Source organism: Microtus ochrogaster, linkage group LG4, assembly GCF_000317375.1.
Source record: "Microtus ochrogaster isolate Prairie Vole_2 linkage group LG4, MicOch1.0, whole genome shotgun sequence".
Lineage (NCBI taxonomy): Eukaryota > Metazoa > Chordata > Mammalia > Rodentia > Cricetidae > Microtus > Microtus ochrogaster.
In genome coordinates, this window is record NC_022030.1 from 35,934,398 (window position 1) to 35,946,663 (window position 12,266).

A 12,266-nucleotide genomic window follows, 5' to 3' on the forward strand; every position below is an offset into this window, starting at 1 on the left:
GTGTGGGCTGAGTAGCCCTGTTAAGAACTTAGGCAAAGGCTTGGGAAGCGTGGCTCTTATCCTGCCCAAGGGCAGCAAGGGGGAGAGATAACTCAGTTGAATTCTGGCCTCTGACCTGGCCATTAATTACATCCAAGTTCCACATTTCCAAGCCTCGGAGAGACTACATAACTTGTCACCCAACAGACAGGACAGCTTTAAAAGTGAGGGGTGACTTTTAATAAACAGGCTGGGCTATATAACCTGCTGGTCTACCCATGAAGGCAGAGAGGTTTGCCCGCCTTTCACAGGCAATAGAGGATCCATGCTGTTGGAGCCTCTGCTTCATCCCTGTGTTCCTGCTAGAGCTGTGCTGGAGCAGTCCTGCGTAGGGACTGGTCTCACTGCTGGGACAGAGGTAGGATTGGGCATGAGTCCCCAGGGCCATTTGCATCCTAGTTCCCAACAGTGGAGTACAGCGCACACCAGCAAAGACCCAGAAGCTGGCTCCCTTCTGAAATGGCTGAGGCCCTGTTCCCAGGCCTTTAGGTCTCAAGGCTTGAAGAAATGCAGAGAGAAGTAGAGGCCAGAGAGAGCCTATGGGCTCATGAATGGCTGTGTCTTCTCTTTTGCTGAGTTCTTACCCCAGTGTGATGGTACAGGAAATAGGGACCCCGGGGAGTAATTAGGTTGTGAGGGGGGTCTCGGGTTGGCATTGGGCCCTTACCAAAGTGACTCCGACGCTCTGCCTTGACACCAAGTGAGGGAGCAGTGAGAAGGTACTGCCTGCGAGCCAGGGCGAGGATGCAGTGAACGGAGCCACCTGAGACCCAAGTTGACTCAGTCTAGGGTGAGTAAGAGGTACCAGTTGTGAATCGGGAAGCCGGTCCACACTTATCCTGGCTCTTGTATTTTCTGGACTCCAGCACTGTGAGAAATGGATTTTTATTGTTTTTACCCATTTTTTTTTTCTATTTTTGTGACTACTCTGAACTAGACCCTTCCTGGGTGAGAGGAAAAGGGCCTTTGACACTGCAATCCCAAGGGACTCTGCTGAGGGTCCCGCTGTGCAGTTGTGGACTCTCCTTTGCTGTCCTCTTAAATGGTCTCTTGTGACACCGGGACCCAGAGAGAGCCCTGGTTTCTCTTGTACCCCCTTGCTGATGTCACAAGTTGATCACTCACTGGTTACCAACTTTCAGGGCTCCATATGCCTCACCACACCCACACTGGCCCTGCAGTGTGCCCATAGGACAGGCTCCCAGAGGTGAGCTAAGATGCCCAAGGTTGTGGCACCAGCGGCTCACTCAATAGACTTTAGTTCTTGTGATGCTCACACTGTACCAGGGGCCATAGGACCCATGTCCACCTGAGATCCTATCATAGGAGGTAGCCAGGGCCATGCCTATATCCTCATTCTGGAAGCTGCCTAGGGGTGCACTGGACCTGCTGGTTGGGAATGCCCTCATCCTTGTGTACCCCAAGGAGCTGTATACCTCAGCTTCTGAGAAGAACAGGAGCAGTTCCTGGGCTGCGCTCTGGGCACACAGCCCAGATGGGACCCGTGGAGAACATCTGGGGTGGGGCTAGTCAAACCTGCTCCCTCTGACCCATTTACCACAAATATGTGTCCCTCAGAGCTCCTGGGGGCTTGTGAGTCTATCCAGTCCCTTTTTCCTGCTGCCCTTGACCTATGAGATGTCTGGCATTTTCTCATTTAAAGAGGCACAGTTTCTCACGCCTCAAGCAAGACTGGCACCTTCTGACGGAGGGTGCCATGAGGGTGCTGGGGCACGCTGGGGTGTATACACAAAACTCAGTTTCATCTCTAGTATGTGTGTGTATGAGGAAAGCCTGGGCTGTTTCCTGGGGACCCCAGGCTAGTGTGTTCTATCTCAGGGTCTTGCATAGGACAACAGTGATCCTGGAGACATGTGACATTAAGCAGTGACCCTAGAGAAATTAAAGACACGATCCTCCCTCAGACTCAGCATGCTATGGGTACTCGGAAGTGGCAGACTCTCACCTCAGTATGCCAGGCGGGATGAAGGCAACCTTCAACCTCGACTTGGTATGAAGTCACTCACCACTGACTCGTGCCTGGCCAGATGCCGGGGGATAGCTATAGAGAGTGGCTCTGCTGGCTCCTAGGCACTGTGGTCAGCCCCTGCCTTGTGCTGTGGATCCCTGCGGATAGACCTGCATGGAAATAGCTGCAGATCTTAGGAGGCCACCACTGGCCCCTGGATGTCACAGCCTTTTGCTCCTGAAGCAAAGTCATCACACAGAGGACTGCTCTGTGTGGTCCCTACCAGCCAGCCCTTTATGAATCACTGGTCCGGCTTGACACCGATCCCTCGCCCTAGGCCCCTCAATCATGAGGGGGCTGGAGTGACACGTGCCACTGGATGGAACGTGCCATTAGTGGAGAGCTGTCCTCATCCTCCCTACAGTGGCTCCCACCTGGGATTTATGGCACTCCTCCCTCTGCTGGCCCCAGGCCACAAGAGCAATTTCACCGTGACTGCATTTGTCAAGGCTGGTGGCAGCTTAGGGGAGAGAGGGCCGCTGCCGGTGAACACACTTCTGCTCCAGGGCCATCCTCAGAGCCTGGTAAAGGCAGGGGCCATGCTAGAAAGTTCTCCAATGGTGGGATGCGGAGTGGGCTGCCTGGGCAACTGAGGTTTATGGAGAACAGCCTGGCCCGGACATGCTGAAACAGGAGACCAGAAGATTTCCTCCAAGCTTGATGCTCATGAGCTCCTTTCTGGAATTTGCCTGTGGCTTTAGAACAGCCTGCCTCTGTGTGCATGCTATGGGCGGCCACCACATTATGGTACTGGACCCTCTTTCCCCTGTGCCCAGCAGAGGTGGCTGCCTTGTTTATCCTACCATGGAGCCTGCAAGAAAGATTCTGGGGACAAATGTCAGAAAAGTCCTCCTCCCCTGATCTCTCAGAACAGCTGCAGTTGTGGCATGACCCCACCGTAGGGAATCACTGAATCAGGACCTAGATGCCGACACGTTGCTCCCATCTGAACCTCGGAATCACGAAGATTACAAATGTCCCTGTGTCCTTTACTGTCCTTATGTCTGTGGCCAAATACCTGACAGGAAGAAACTTGAGTGAGGAAGGATCTACTAGAGCCCATGACTTCTGGGTGTAGAAGTGGTTCATGGCTGGAGCAGCAGAGATGCTCATTTGGGCAGAGCAGGGAGCAGAAAGAAACTGGACAGGAAGTGCTGGTGGTTGGGGCTAGTCTTTTTGGGAGAACACAATTCAGCCCACAGCCACCTCAGGCTTAACCTGATTCTGGTCATTTGCTCCCTGTACAGGGCCTCAGGACAGCTAGGTTCAGGCAATTTCTTGGCCTGGCCAGCATGAAGCTCACAATCTCATTATCCCATTTCCCTCAGCGTCATTTTGAGCCCATCACCCACTAAGGCTTCTCCTGGGGATTACCAAAAGGCAGGCTCTCAGCTCAGGAACCTTCCAAGCCCAGACAGTTTCCTCTACCATCCTTTTCTGAGCTATGTCTAGAGGGTTCCGGCTGGTGTCTCTAATTCTGGAGGCCCTGTCTGTAACCTTGCTGCAGGACTTTACAACCCTCTGCCCTCTCCAGTTTCCTCCCAGCCTTGGCTTCCACCCTGCGTGGCCTTAAAGGGCCCTGCAGACTCATCCCTTACAGCCTTTGTCCCTCGCCACCCTCAGGCTAGATTCGTTAGTAACTCACACCAGAACAAGCACACAGGCTTCTTGGTGTGGGCTGGGTATGAGGACTCGGGTGGCATCCAGGACAGGGGACCCCTGACTGCAGGAATGCCACAGCACTACCCACTTCTTACCGCCGCCTGGCCTCATACTTCATGTGGAACGAGCCCATCAGTCACCACACAGAGCACCAAGTCAAGACAAATTGGCCAAAAATCAATTTTCTAAAAGACACATTTGCTGATGGTCTAATGAGTGATGAGAGGGAGCCTTTGAGGCCTCCTCCTTGAATCCCACTCTGTGATTCTGTACAGCAAGAGGGGCCCAATTAGGGAAGATGGAGAGGAAGAAAGGTGATCCTTACCCCACAGGCCAGAGCAGGGGTCTGCCATGGGCACAGGCATTCAACCTGGCAAAGGTTGCCGGGAGCCTAGAAATGATGGCAAGAAAAGCCATGGGTGTCAGATACTAGACTTCTAGAAGGCTGCCAGGTGGAGAAGACCCCAACCTTCACATCGTTCTGCCTTTTTTTCGGATGCCTGTCACAGGTCAGTCCGTTTCATTCTCTGTCCCCTCTTCTCCCTGGGAGTTCCTCTATCATTGCGAGCCACCTGTGACCAAACACACAGCACTTCTTTCCTGGATTTTGTGTCTATCCATCCAAACCCACACCTATTCCCCGACGGGATCTGCAGATCACCCGGCTTCTTCCTCTCCTAGGAATGATGCGCCTACACCAACAGCCCAGTTTCTCTCAAATCTGGGGCCTCCATCCAACCTCTTCTGCATCAAGCTCGTCTCTGGCAGTAGCACCTCCCAGCTAGGGCACAGGACATGGCCTGGTTCTGTGCACCTCCAAGAGAAGAGAGTTTGGATTAGCCTCATTCTCTCCTTCCAGGCTGGGCAGACCCAGCAGCAGCATAGGTCAACAGAAGGTTTCCCTCACGGTCATTCAGCTCAGCCATGGAGCCCAGGCTAGCGTAATCCTAGGTAGGGCTGCATGCTAAGCCTCTGCACGCTCTCCCAAGCTGCCTCAAGCATGTCATCAAGTCCAGGGCAGCAGGGGGCAGGGTCCTGGGGGGGGCGGGTGTACAAAACCCAAAACCCAAAGCAGAGTGTCTCAACTGTTAGAGATGGGGTTTCTGGGCCATTTGGGGGTGCAAGCATAACAAATGACATTGAAGCTGGTACCCACCCTCTGGGATTTCCCCATTCTGTGACATTCCACTTCTGACATGTGCTTGAGGTCCCAGGACCTGGCACAAACCACATCATCAGATCATCTACACTCAGTGTGTGATGTGGTCCCCTGACAGACAGGGTCAAATCCTCATCTGGAATTTGCCTCCATGACTTGGAGACAACATTTGATCCCCCTCTATCCTCTGCTCTGGGGGCCCCAGATCGTCCATCTACTCATGGAACCAAAGCTGAGCGAGTCTCTCAGTACCTGTGTGGGGAAAATGCCCACTAAAACTATCCTGCCCTGGTTGCACTCATTCTGGGTGGGGTTTGCTCATGCAGGGGATAGGGGCTGGGCACTGCCGGAGTCCCACTGCACGAAAGAGTCAAGCTTTTGTTTTGTTTCTTCCCCTAAAAACAGATCTGGGCACACTGTTAAGGATCACTATTGGGTGGATCAATACTGGAAATATCCAGTTTGCCTTGAGGAGTCACATAGCACAAGAAACGTGCACTTGTAAACGTATGTATATGTGTGTGTGTATAGGGTATGTATATGTGTGTGTGTATAGGGTATGTATATGTGTGTGTGTATAGGGTATGTATATGTGTGTGTGTATAGGGTATGTATATGTGTGTGTGTGTGCCTGCACGGCACACTCTGAGGCAAGGCCGCTTTGGAACAAGCTGGTTCCTTGTGGCAGAAATGTTCCAGTCACGTGGGTGTGGTGCTGACCATGTTGTGTTCCATCGTTATGCTGGAAGCTCAGCTATTCTCGCTGAAGACAAGGAAGAAATGGCCTGGGCTGGCTTGGCAGCTGGAGCGCCGCTGTACCACATTCCTGTGGCTTTTCTTCCTGGACACTGCTCGGAGTCAGAAGGGCTCCAAAAGAGCCACGAGATCAAAGACGGCAGGAAGCATGCATGGAGACAAGCCAAGTGGAGTAGGGGTGCAAGCCCTGCACCTTAAGCTTTGAACCTGGTATGTGGAGCCTAGCATGGGGCTCGTTAGCAGGAGGCAGGTGGAGGCTCAGAGGATCCAGGTCAGATCCTTCCTGAGAGCCAGGGTTGGGGAGGGGCACTTGGGACGCCTGTGTCCTGCACTCAGTGATTCTGACTCCTCTCCAGTGGTTCCTGAAGTTGCCGCCAACAGCCATTCACGGATCTGCTATGCCAGATTCTTGGGGACCCTGCCCTCAACCCCTGTGCAAAGGCTCATTTGATCCTGAACTCAGAGGCCTCCTGGCCCTGAGTGACTTCCTGACAACCTCAGAGCCACCTCCCAGCCTCATTCCGTGCTAGTCAGTCTTCCCCCCTCCCCCACTGACTTGGACAGGCTGAGTAGAACATGCCAGTAATGTTGGTCCCCTGGGATGTAAACGTGAGGCATTCAAAGGAGCAGCTTCTCAGTGGGGCAGGGCTGTGGAGGAGGACAGCAGGAATTATACTGCTCAGTACCTTCGTGGCATGAGCTAAGCTTCTTTGCCTGGCCACCAGTGGGGTCACACACTTCGGTAATTCTTGTAGCACACACGAAGCACTTCTTGTAGGACACACATGTCCCAGAATCCCTCACAATGGGAAGGAGAGTGGGGTCATCTCGATGAACTGAAGTGTCATCGAGGCTGTGGTTGTGCCATGTTGGGTCACATCTGAGGACCACAGGCTCAGAAGGTGGACAGTGGCATCCACTCCACACCCCTTCATGGCACTGGGGGAAAAACCAAGAGGCAACTCATTCAGAGTGAGTGGCCCTAGCTTTCATTCTGCTGACACTTTTATTATTAATCACGATTATCTGCTTATTCTGAGCTCTCTAAGAAGACTCAGGGAACCTCACAGCTCTTTATGGACTTCATATACCCTGGAGTCCCAGATGTTAGGACAAGATGTAGTCAGAAGTGTGATAGCCTAGTGGGGAGACACCAGACATCTTCCATACGTGACCTTCGCCTTTGGAGGAACACTCCCTTTGTTGTGAGGCTGTCTCCAGTGATCCGGCATTCCCAAGTTCCACGTTTCCCATCGCTTATAAAGCAGAAGGCTTCTAGTCACGTGCTGGCCCTGGGCATGCAGATATAGTTGCTTTTACGGACATATTAATGGCCACTGCATCAATGTTCTGTTATTTTCCAGAGTTCACAAGCCCTGTGTATAGTCCTGCCCCTTCCTACCCAAGTCTTCGTGAAATCATGAGCTATTGCTTACCTTTTCAAAGTGAAACAACTTCAGGCCCCGCTCCACATGCCACAGCTCAACCATGACTCAGTCAGGACCCATGGCAGCTCACTCCCATCCCAAGCAAGCTCCCTGCAGCCAGTTCTGTAAGGTGTGGACACAAACCTGTAAAGAAGTCCCCCAAATCTACACTAATGGTCCCATACACACCAGATAGTGTATAGTGGACAAGATGGGACAGGAAAATGAGGAGACAATAGGCTTACCTGATTCCCCTGAAATCCAAGATTTGCTCTTGCCAAGGCTTTTTGGTTTTGCTTCAAAATTTTTACAAAGCCATGTGACCTATGAGCACCCTGCGTGACACTTTGGGGCATCAGGCAGATTCCCACAGACGCTCGTATCTCAGGAGGTCAGGGTGAGACTTCTGTCCCTGATCACCCATTTCAGGAAACTGACCACACAAAGGAAAACCAAGAACCTAAGGCCCACTTCATGCTACCCTTGGCATCCTGCTCAGAGCAGTGAAGTAGCGGGAGCATCCAGTGCCCACCTACAGGGGACAGCTAAGGAAGCACGCTGTGTACACGGCAGGATCATGTTCGCAACTTCAGGGTGTCCCCGATGGTGTGGACAACATCAGAGATATTTAGGTTTATGACTGAGGGGAGCCCCTGGTATCCAGGGGCCAGAGGTCAGGGGCAGCAACATATTGCAGTGTGCAAGGCCATTCCTCCTTGGAGAACCTGTCCACCAAGGGGATCCATGAGCCACTGGGACCCTGCAGTGAAGTACCACCACTGTCAGGAAGAGGGAGAGAACCTAAAAGTATATGAGCCTGGCAGACATGCAAAATGGACCTGTCAGGGAGAAATGCCACCATGAAGAAGGATTGTAGCTGAGCCTGGCTATGTACAGAGCATACAGCCCAGAGTGACGGAGAAGTCCAGCCAGGGCAGTGCCATAGAGTGCTCATTCAGACAGGGACGTGGAAGGCAATGCACTTCATCTCTCTTTTTCACTTCACAAAGATGTTTCCTTTTACAGTGTGCACACACCCCTCAGTCTGCTTCTGGGGCCAGTGCGGATGCTGACATCTCCCTGGGAGCAAAATGGGAAATGCGTTCTGCTTTCAAGGCCGTGGGCTGGACAGGAGCCTCCCGGCCCTCCGCCCGCAGAGACAGATTTAGCACATGCTTCAAAGCACAGTCAGCTCTTTAATTCTCATACATGGTTCTTGGCTTAGCAGGGCTCTGCCCAGAGGGAGCCTCCTGATACCCCGTGCTGTGGGCTCATAATACCTGCTTCTTGGATGAATCAATGGATCGCAAATCTAGGACAGGCAGCCAACGCGAGGCTGGGGACTTGCTCTTTCATCTCCGTTTCCACCGGCATCTGGAGAGGAGAGCCAAAAAGTCAGAGAGGAACACAGTGGGTGGTCAGCAGGAAGCCTGGAGAAGGCGGGTGCCAACTCCAGCCTAGACCTGCAGAGGCCGAGCCCAGGGGCCCCCAGGGGCAACAGGACTGACCACGCTGCCCAGATGCCTCAGACAGGCTGAGAAACACGCTGAGCCCCGGTTCCCATAAATCCGGCTTTCATGTGGTGTTGAATAGGACAAACAATGGATCTATTTCAGGCCACAGAGAACTGGCCCAGCCTGGGGCTCCTCTTGCCATCAGGAGGCTCAGCATAGCGGCTCTGGAACCCTGGCTCTGCCCAGAGCCTCAGGAAGCCAAATGCCACTGAATTTTAGGCACTGAGGGTCCTGGAGTCTGCTGCTGGGCGGGCCCTATCTTAATCACAGGAGGATGTGGCCAAGATTGACCGCTGTATGTTTGCCCCATCATGTGGGTACCATTGGCCCTTTGCCTGGGGTCATGTCTCCTCAGGAGAGAAACCCTCCCTGTCCCAGAACACCCTATGGGATGTCTACCTCTCCTCCTGTACAGCCAGCCCTCCCCGCAGGTATCTCAGACCTAGGTAGGGGACGCAATGTGTCAAACCTACAGTCTGGTGGTGCTGGCTGCCCTTTCCTGGTTCTGCTGTCAGATCTCCAGAAGGTCACAGACTGTAAGAGTTGAGCCTGGGAGCCCTTTCCCCAAGGGAGACAAATAAAGGGAAGTGTGCCTTAATCGAGTGTCCTCTATGGAGGCAGCCACAAAGAAAATCCCACCTGAGAAAAAGTGTGGCTAGGAGGGACACTGGTTAAAAGCCAGAAACACAGAACACCAGAAAGGGTCACTACTGTGACCCTGGAGAGGTGACCAGGGATATATGTAGGAAGGCCAGTTATCCAGGCTGGATAACAGTTGCCCCTCCAACTGGGTGACTGGGTGACCCCTGGTGACATCTTCCCCCCAGACACAGGATCGATCCACTTACATCCCTACTTATATCCTGAACTTACAGGTTCTTTTCAGGATCCCTGAAGTCCACCCCACAGGGCCTGGCTGCTTCTGAGACTCCTATAGCCCACCCCACCAAGCCCTGGGGACATTCTTAGTCCAGCCCTAGAAAACATTTAATCTTCTCTATTGGATTAGGAACATTACAGGTAAGCCACTTGCGGTTCAAAGAGAGCTGAGCAAAAGGCTGGGTTATAGCAAGCAGATCGGCTCCCTCTAGCAGTCCGGGGTGTGAGGGGCCTGGTCTGCTAAAGGGCTTCTTCTAAGTCATTGGACCTGCAGAGCCGGGGTTGGTGCCACTTCTACTGAAGCTGCTTTCTGGGTCTCAGGTATCCTATCACCTGACCGGGGTCTGTGGGAGGTCCTTTGACCTGTCTCAGCATGTTCACTTGGGTAACACCCTTGGAGGAAATGCCTCAGGTTTCAGCCTTTACAGCCCAGAGTCAGCACCAGCCCTTCCTGAGTTCTTGGAAGTCTTTTCCCATGAGGCAGAGAAATGCAGAGGTTAAATAATCCTGTGGGCAAAACTATGCGGAGTTATGTGGGGCCTGTCTCTCTGTTGGGGGTCACGAATGCCCACATGCTAAATATCCATTGCTGGGCACCCTACTCAACTTCCCAAGGAGGTGGTTGAGAGCTGTTACTCAGTTGTGGTAAACCGAGTAATTTCCTAGGGAGCTGTCTGGCTCAGTGGCTCAGTTAGCCCTTTGGGTCATCCCAAAGTCACCAGTTAGAGCCCTCGGAGCTTCCTGTACTCAGGGCAGAGCCCATAGCAATGCCTGGATTCTTGACTTTGGCATAATCCCGCAGTTCTGCCTGGGCTGGCATCTGGGTCCGTTGGCCATCAGCAACCCAGATGCCCTTGGGGGCATCCAAGGTACAGTAGTGATTCTGGACTCTGGCCTCGGACAGCTCCACATCTGTCTTGCTCTAGATGCCCTCCAACTTCAATCTTTTTTTTCTTATTAAATTTATTTATTTATTGAGGATTTCCGCCTCCTCCCCGCCACCGCCACCCACTTCCCTCCCCCTCCCCCGATCAATTCCCTCTCCCCCATCAGCCCGAAGAGCCATCAGGGCTCCCTGACATTTCCAACTTCAATCTTAACCTCTACGGAGTCCACTTCTTCCCCTACTCTATGGGATGACAGGGATATGTGTCTGCTTGCCTGTGTGTGCTGTGTGCACACACCTGTGCATGCATGTGTTTGGAAGGTAGTTTCAGCTAAACCGAATATTTGAGGCACAAATAGATCCCAGGACATGGCTGAGAGGTAAAACTTAACACTAGGAAAGTACTCATCAATTGCTTGAAATGCAAATATAACCATGCAGCCTGCATTTCTTCCAGCCGCCCTGCTGTCCCCAGGACACCCACTCCCCCACCGGCCACCCCATCTCATCACACCTCAGGTCAGGTCCCCTTTGCTTCTGGAGACTCGAGGATTGACCTGGGACCTGTTCAGAAACTGTATGGTTAGTTCAGGGAAGAGATGCGGTCTTTTAAAATAAGGTGGTCACATGCTCGCACATTTCCGCTCCAGATACATAAGTGGTTAGTCTTATGACAGGGATACAGGCTTTGATCCTGTTAGGACACCGACCCTGTCTTGGGGGCCAGCTGCACAGTATTCTGTGAGCATGGCGCCCCCTGGAGCCCATCTCAGAAACACGCAACTCGAAGTACTGTTTTGGGGTTCCTCTGAGCCCTAGGCTAAGCAGCCTGTGTGAGTTAGTCAGATACCACTCTGTCAGTCTCTGGGGCACCCAAGGACTCTGCAGGTGCCTGACAACAAGCACACAAGCAGGAAGAAGATGTTACCTCCCGGGTGGAGAACTCAGGGCAGAGTGACAGGCTGGGAGGTGAGAGAAGCCGAGACTGTAGACAAGGTAGGCAACGCTCCCAGTCGCGGAAGGCAAGCTACGAGGCACCCCCTTCCCCAGTACCAACCCTAGCCACAGTCCAGGATGCCAGAAACTTCCGTAGGATCAGTTACAGCCTGAGGCTGTGTAAACAATGTAGAAGTATTTAGAACACATTAAAGCGAGGCTGACCGTTTGCTGGGGAGGAGGATGGAGGAGGCACGGTGACATGATGGACTGCGGCGTCGGGACTTTAAATTATGAGCAAGTGTCTGTGTTCAAGTTGTGACAGTTCAGAGTTGATGGCCAGCTACTCTAGGCTCTACCTTCTAGGAAAACAGAGGTGGACTGGACTGGCACTTAGAATTACAGGCCTGGGTGTCTGTGAGGCTCAGGGACTACCCAACAGCCATGAATAGTGTCCCAGGATACACAGCAGGGGGCGCCAGATACCTCCGAATCACTCCCAATCCTGGTGTTCCTTGCAACCACTGACAGCTATGGGAGTAACGGGGTAGGTGGCGCTCTGTACAAAAAGACGGACTTATACAGCCTAAGCGTCTCCTGACCCCAAGTGGAAAGAGACTCTTTAGGTCTTGGATGTCTCTGCAGGAGGTCCTGTCTGGGGCAGGGGACAGGTGCTGTCCTCCAGACCCTGAATATCGGAATTCCAGGCTTCAGGGCAGTCACTGGGCTGGTTTCAAACTTGCCCGCCCTATATGATACTGTACCTGGGTCCATCCTTCGGAAGCTTGCGAGGATACAGACCACTCCCTGTCCCCAGCGCTGAAGTTTAGAAGGAATCCTAGCTGTTATTAAAGGATAGAGCCACTGTTTTGAGATTCCCACCTAATGTGGATACACAAGGCCCCTGGAAGGCATTTAGCATTTTGCTGTTGTTGGCTCTCTCTCTCTCTCTCTCTCTCTCTCTCTCTCTCTCTCTCTC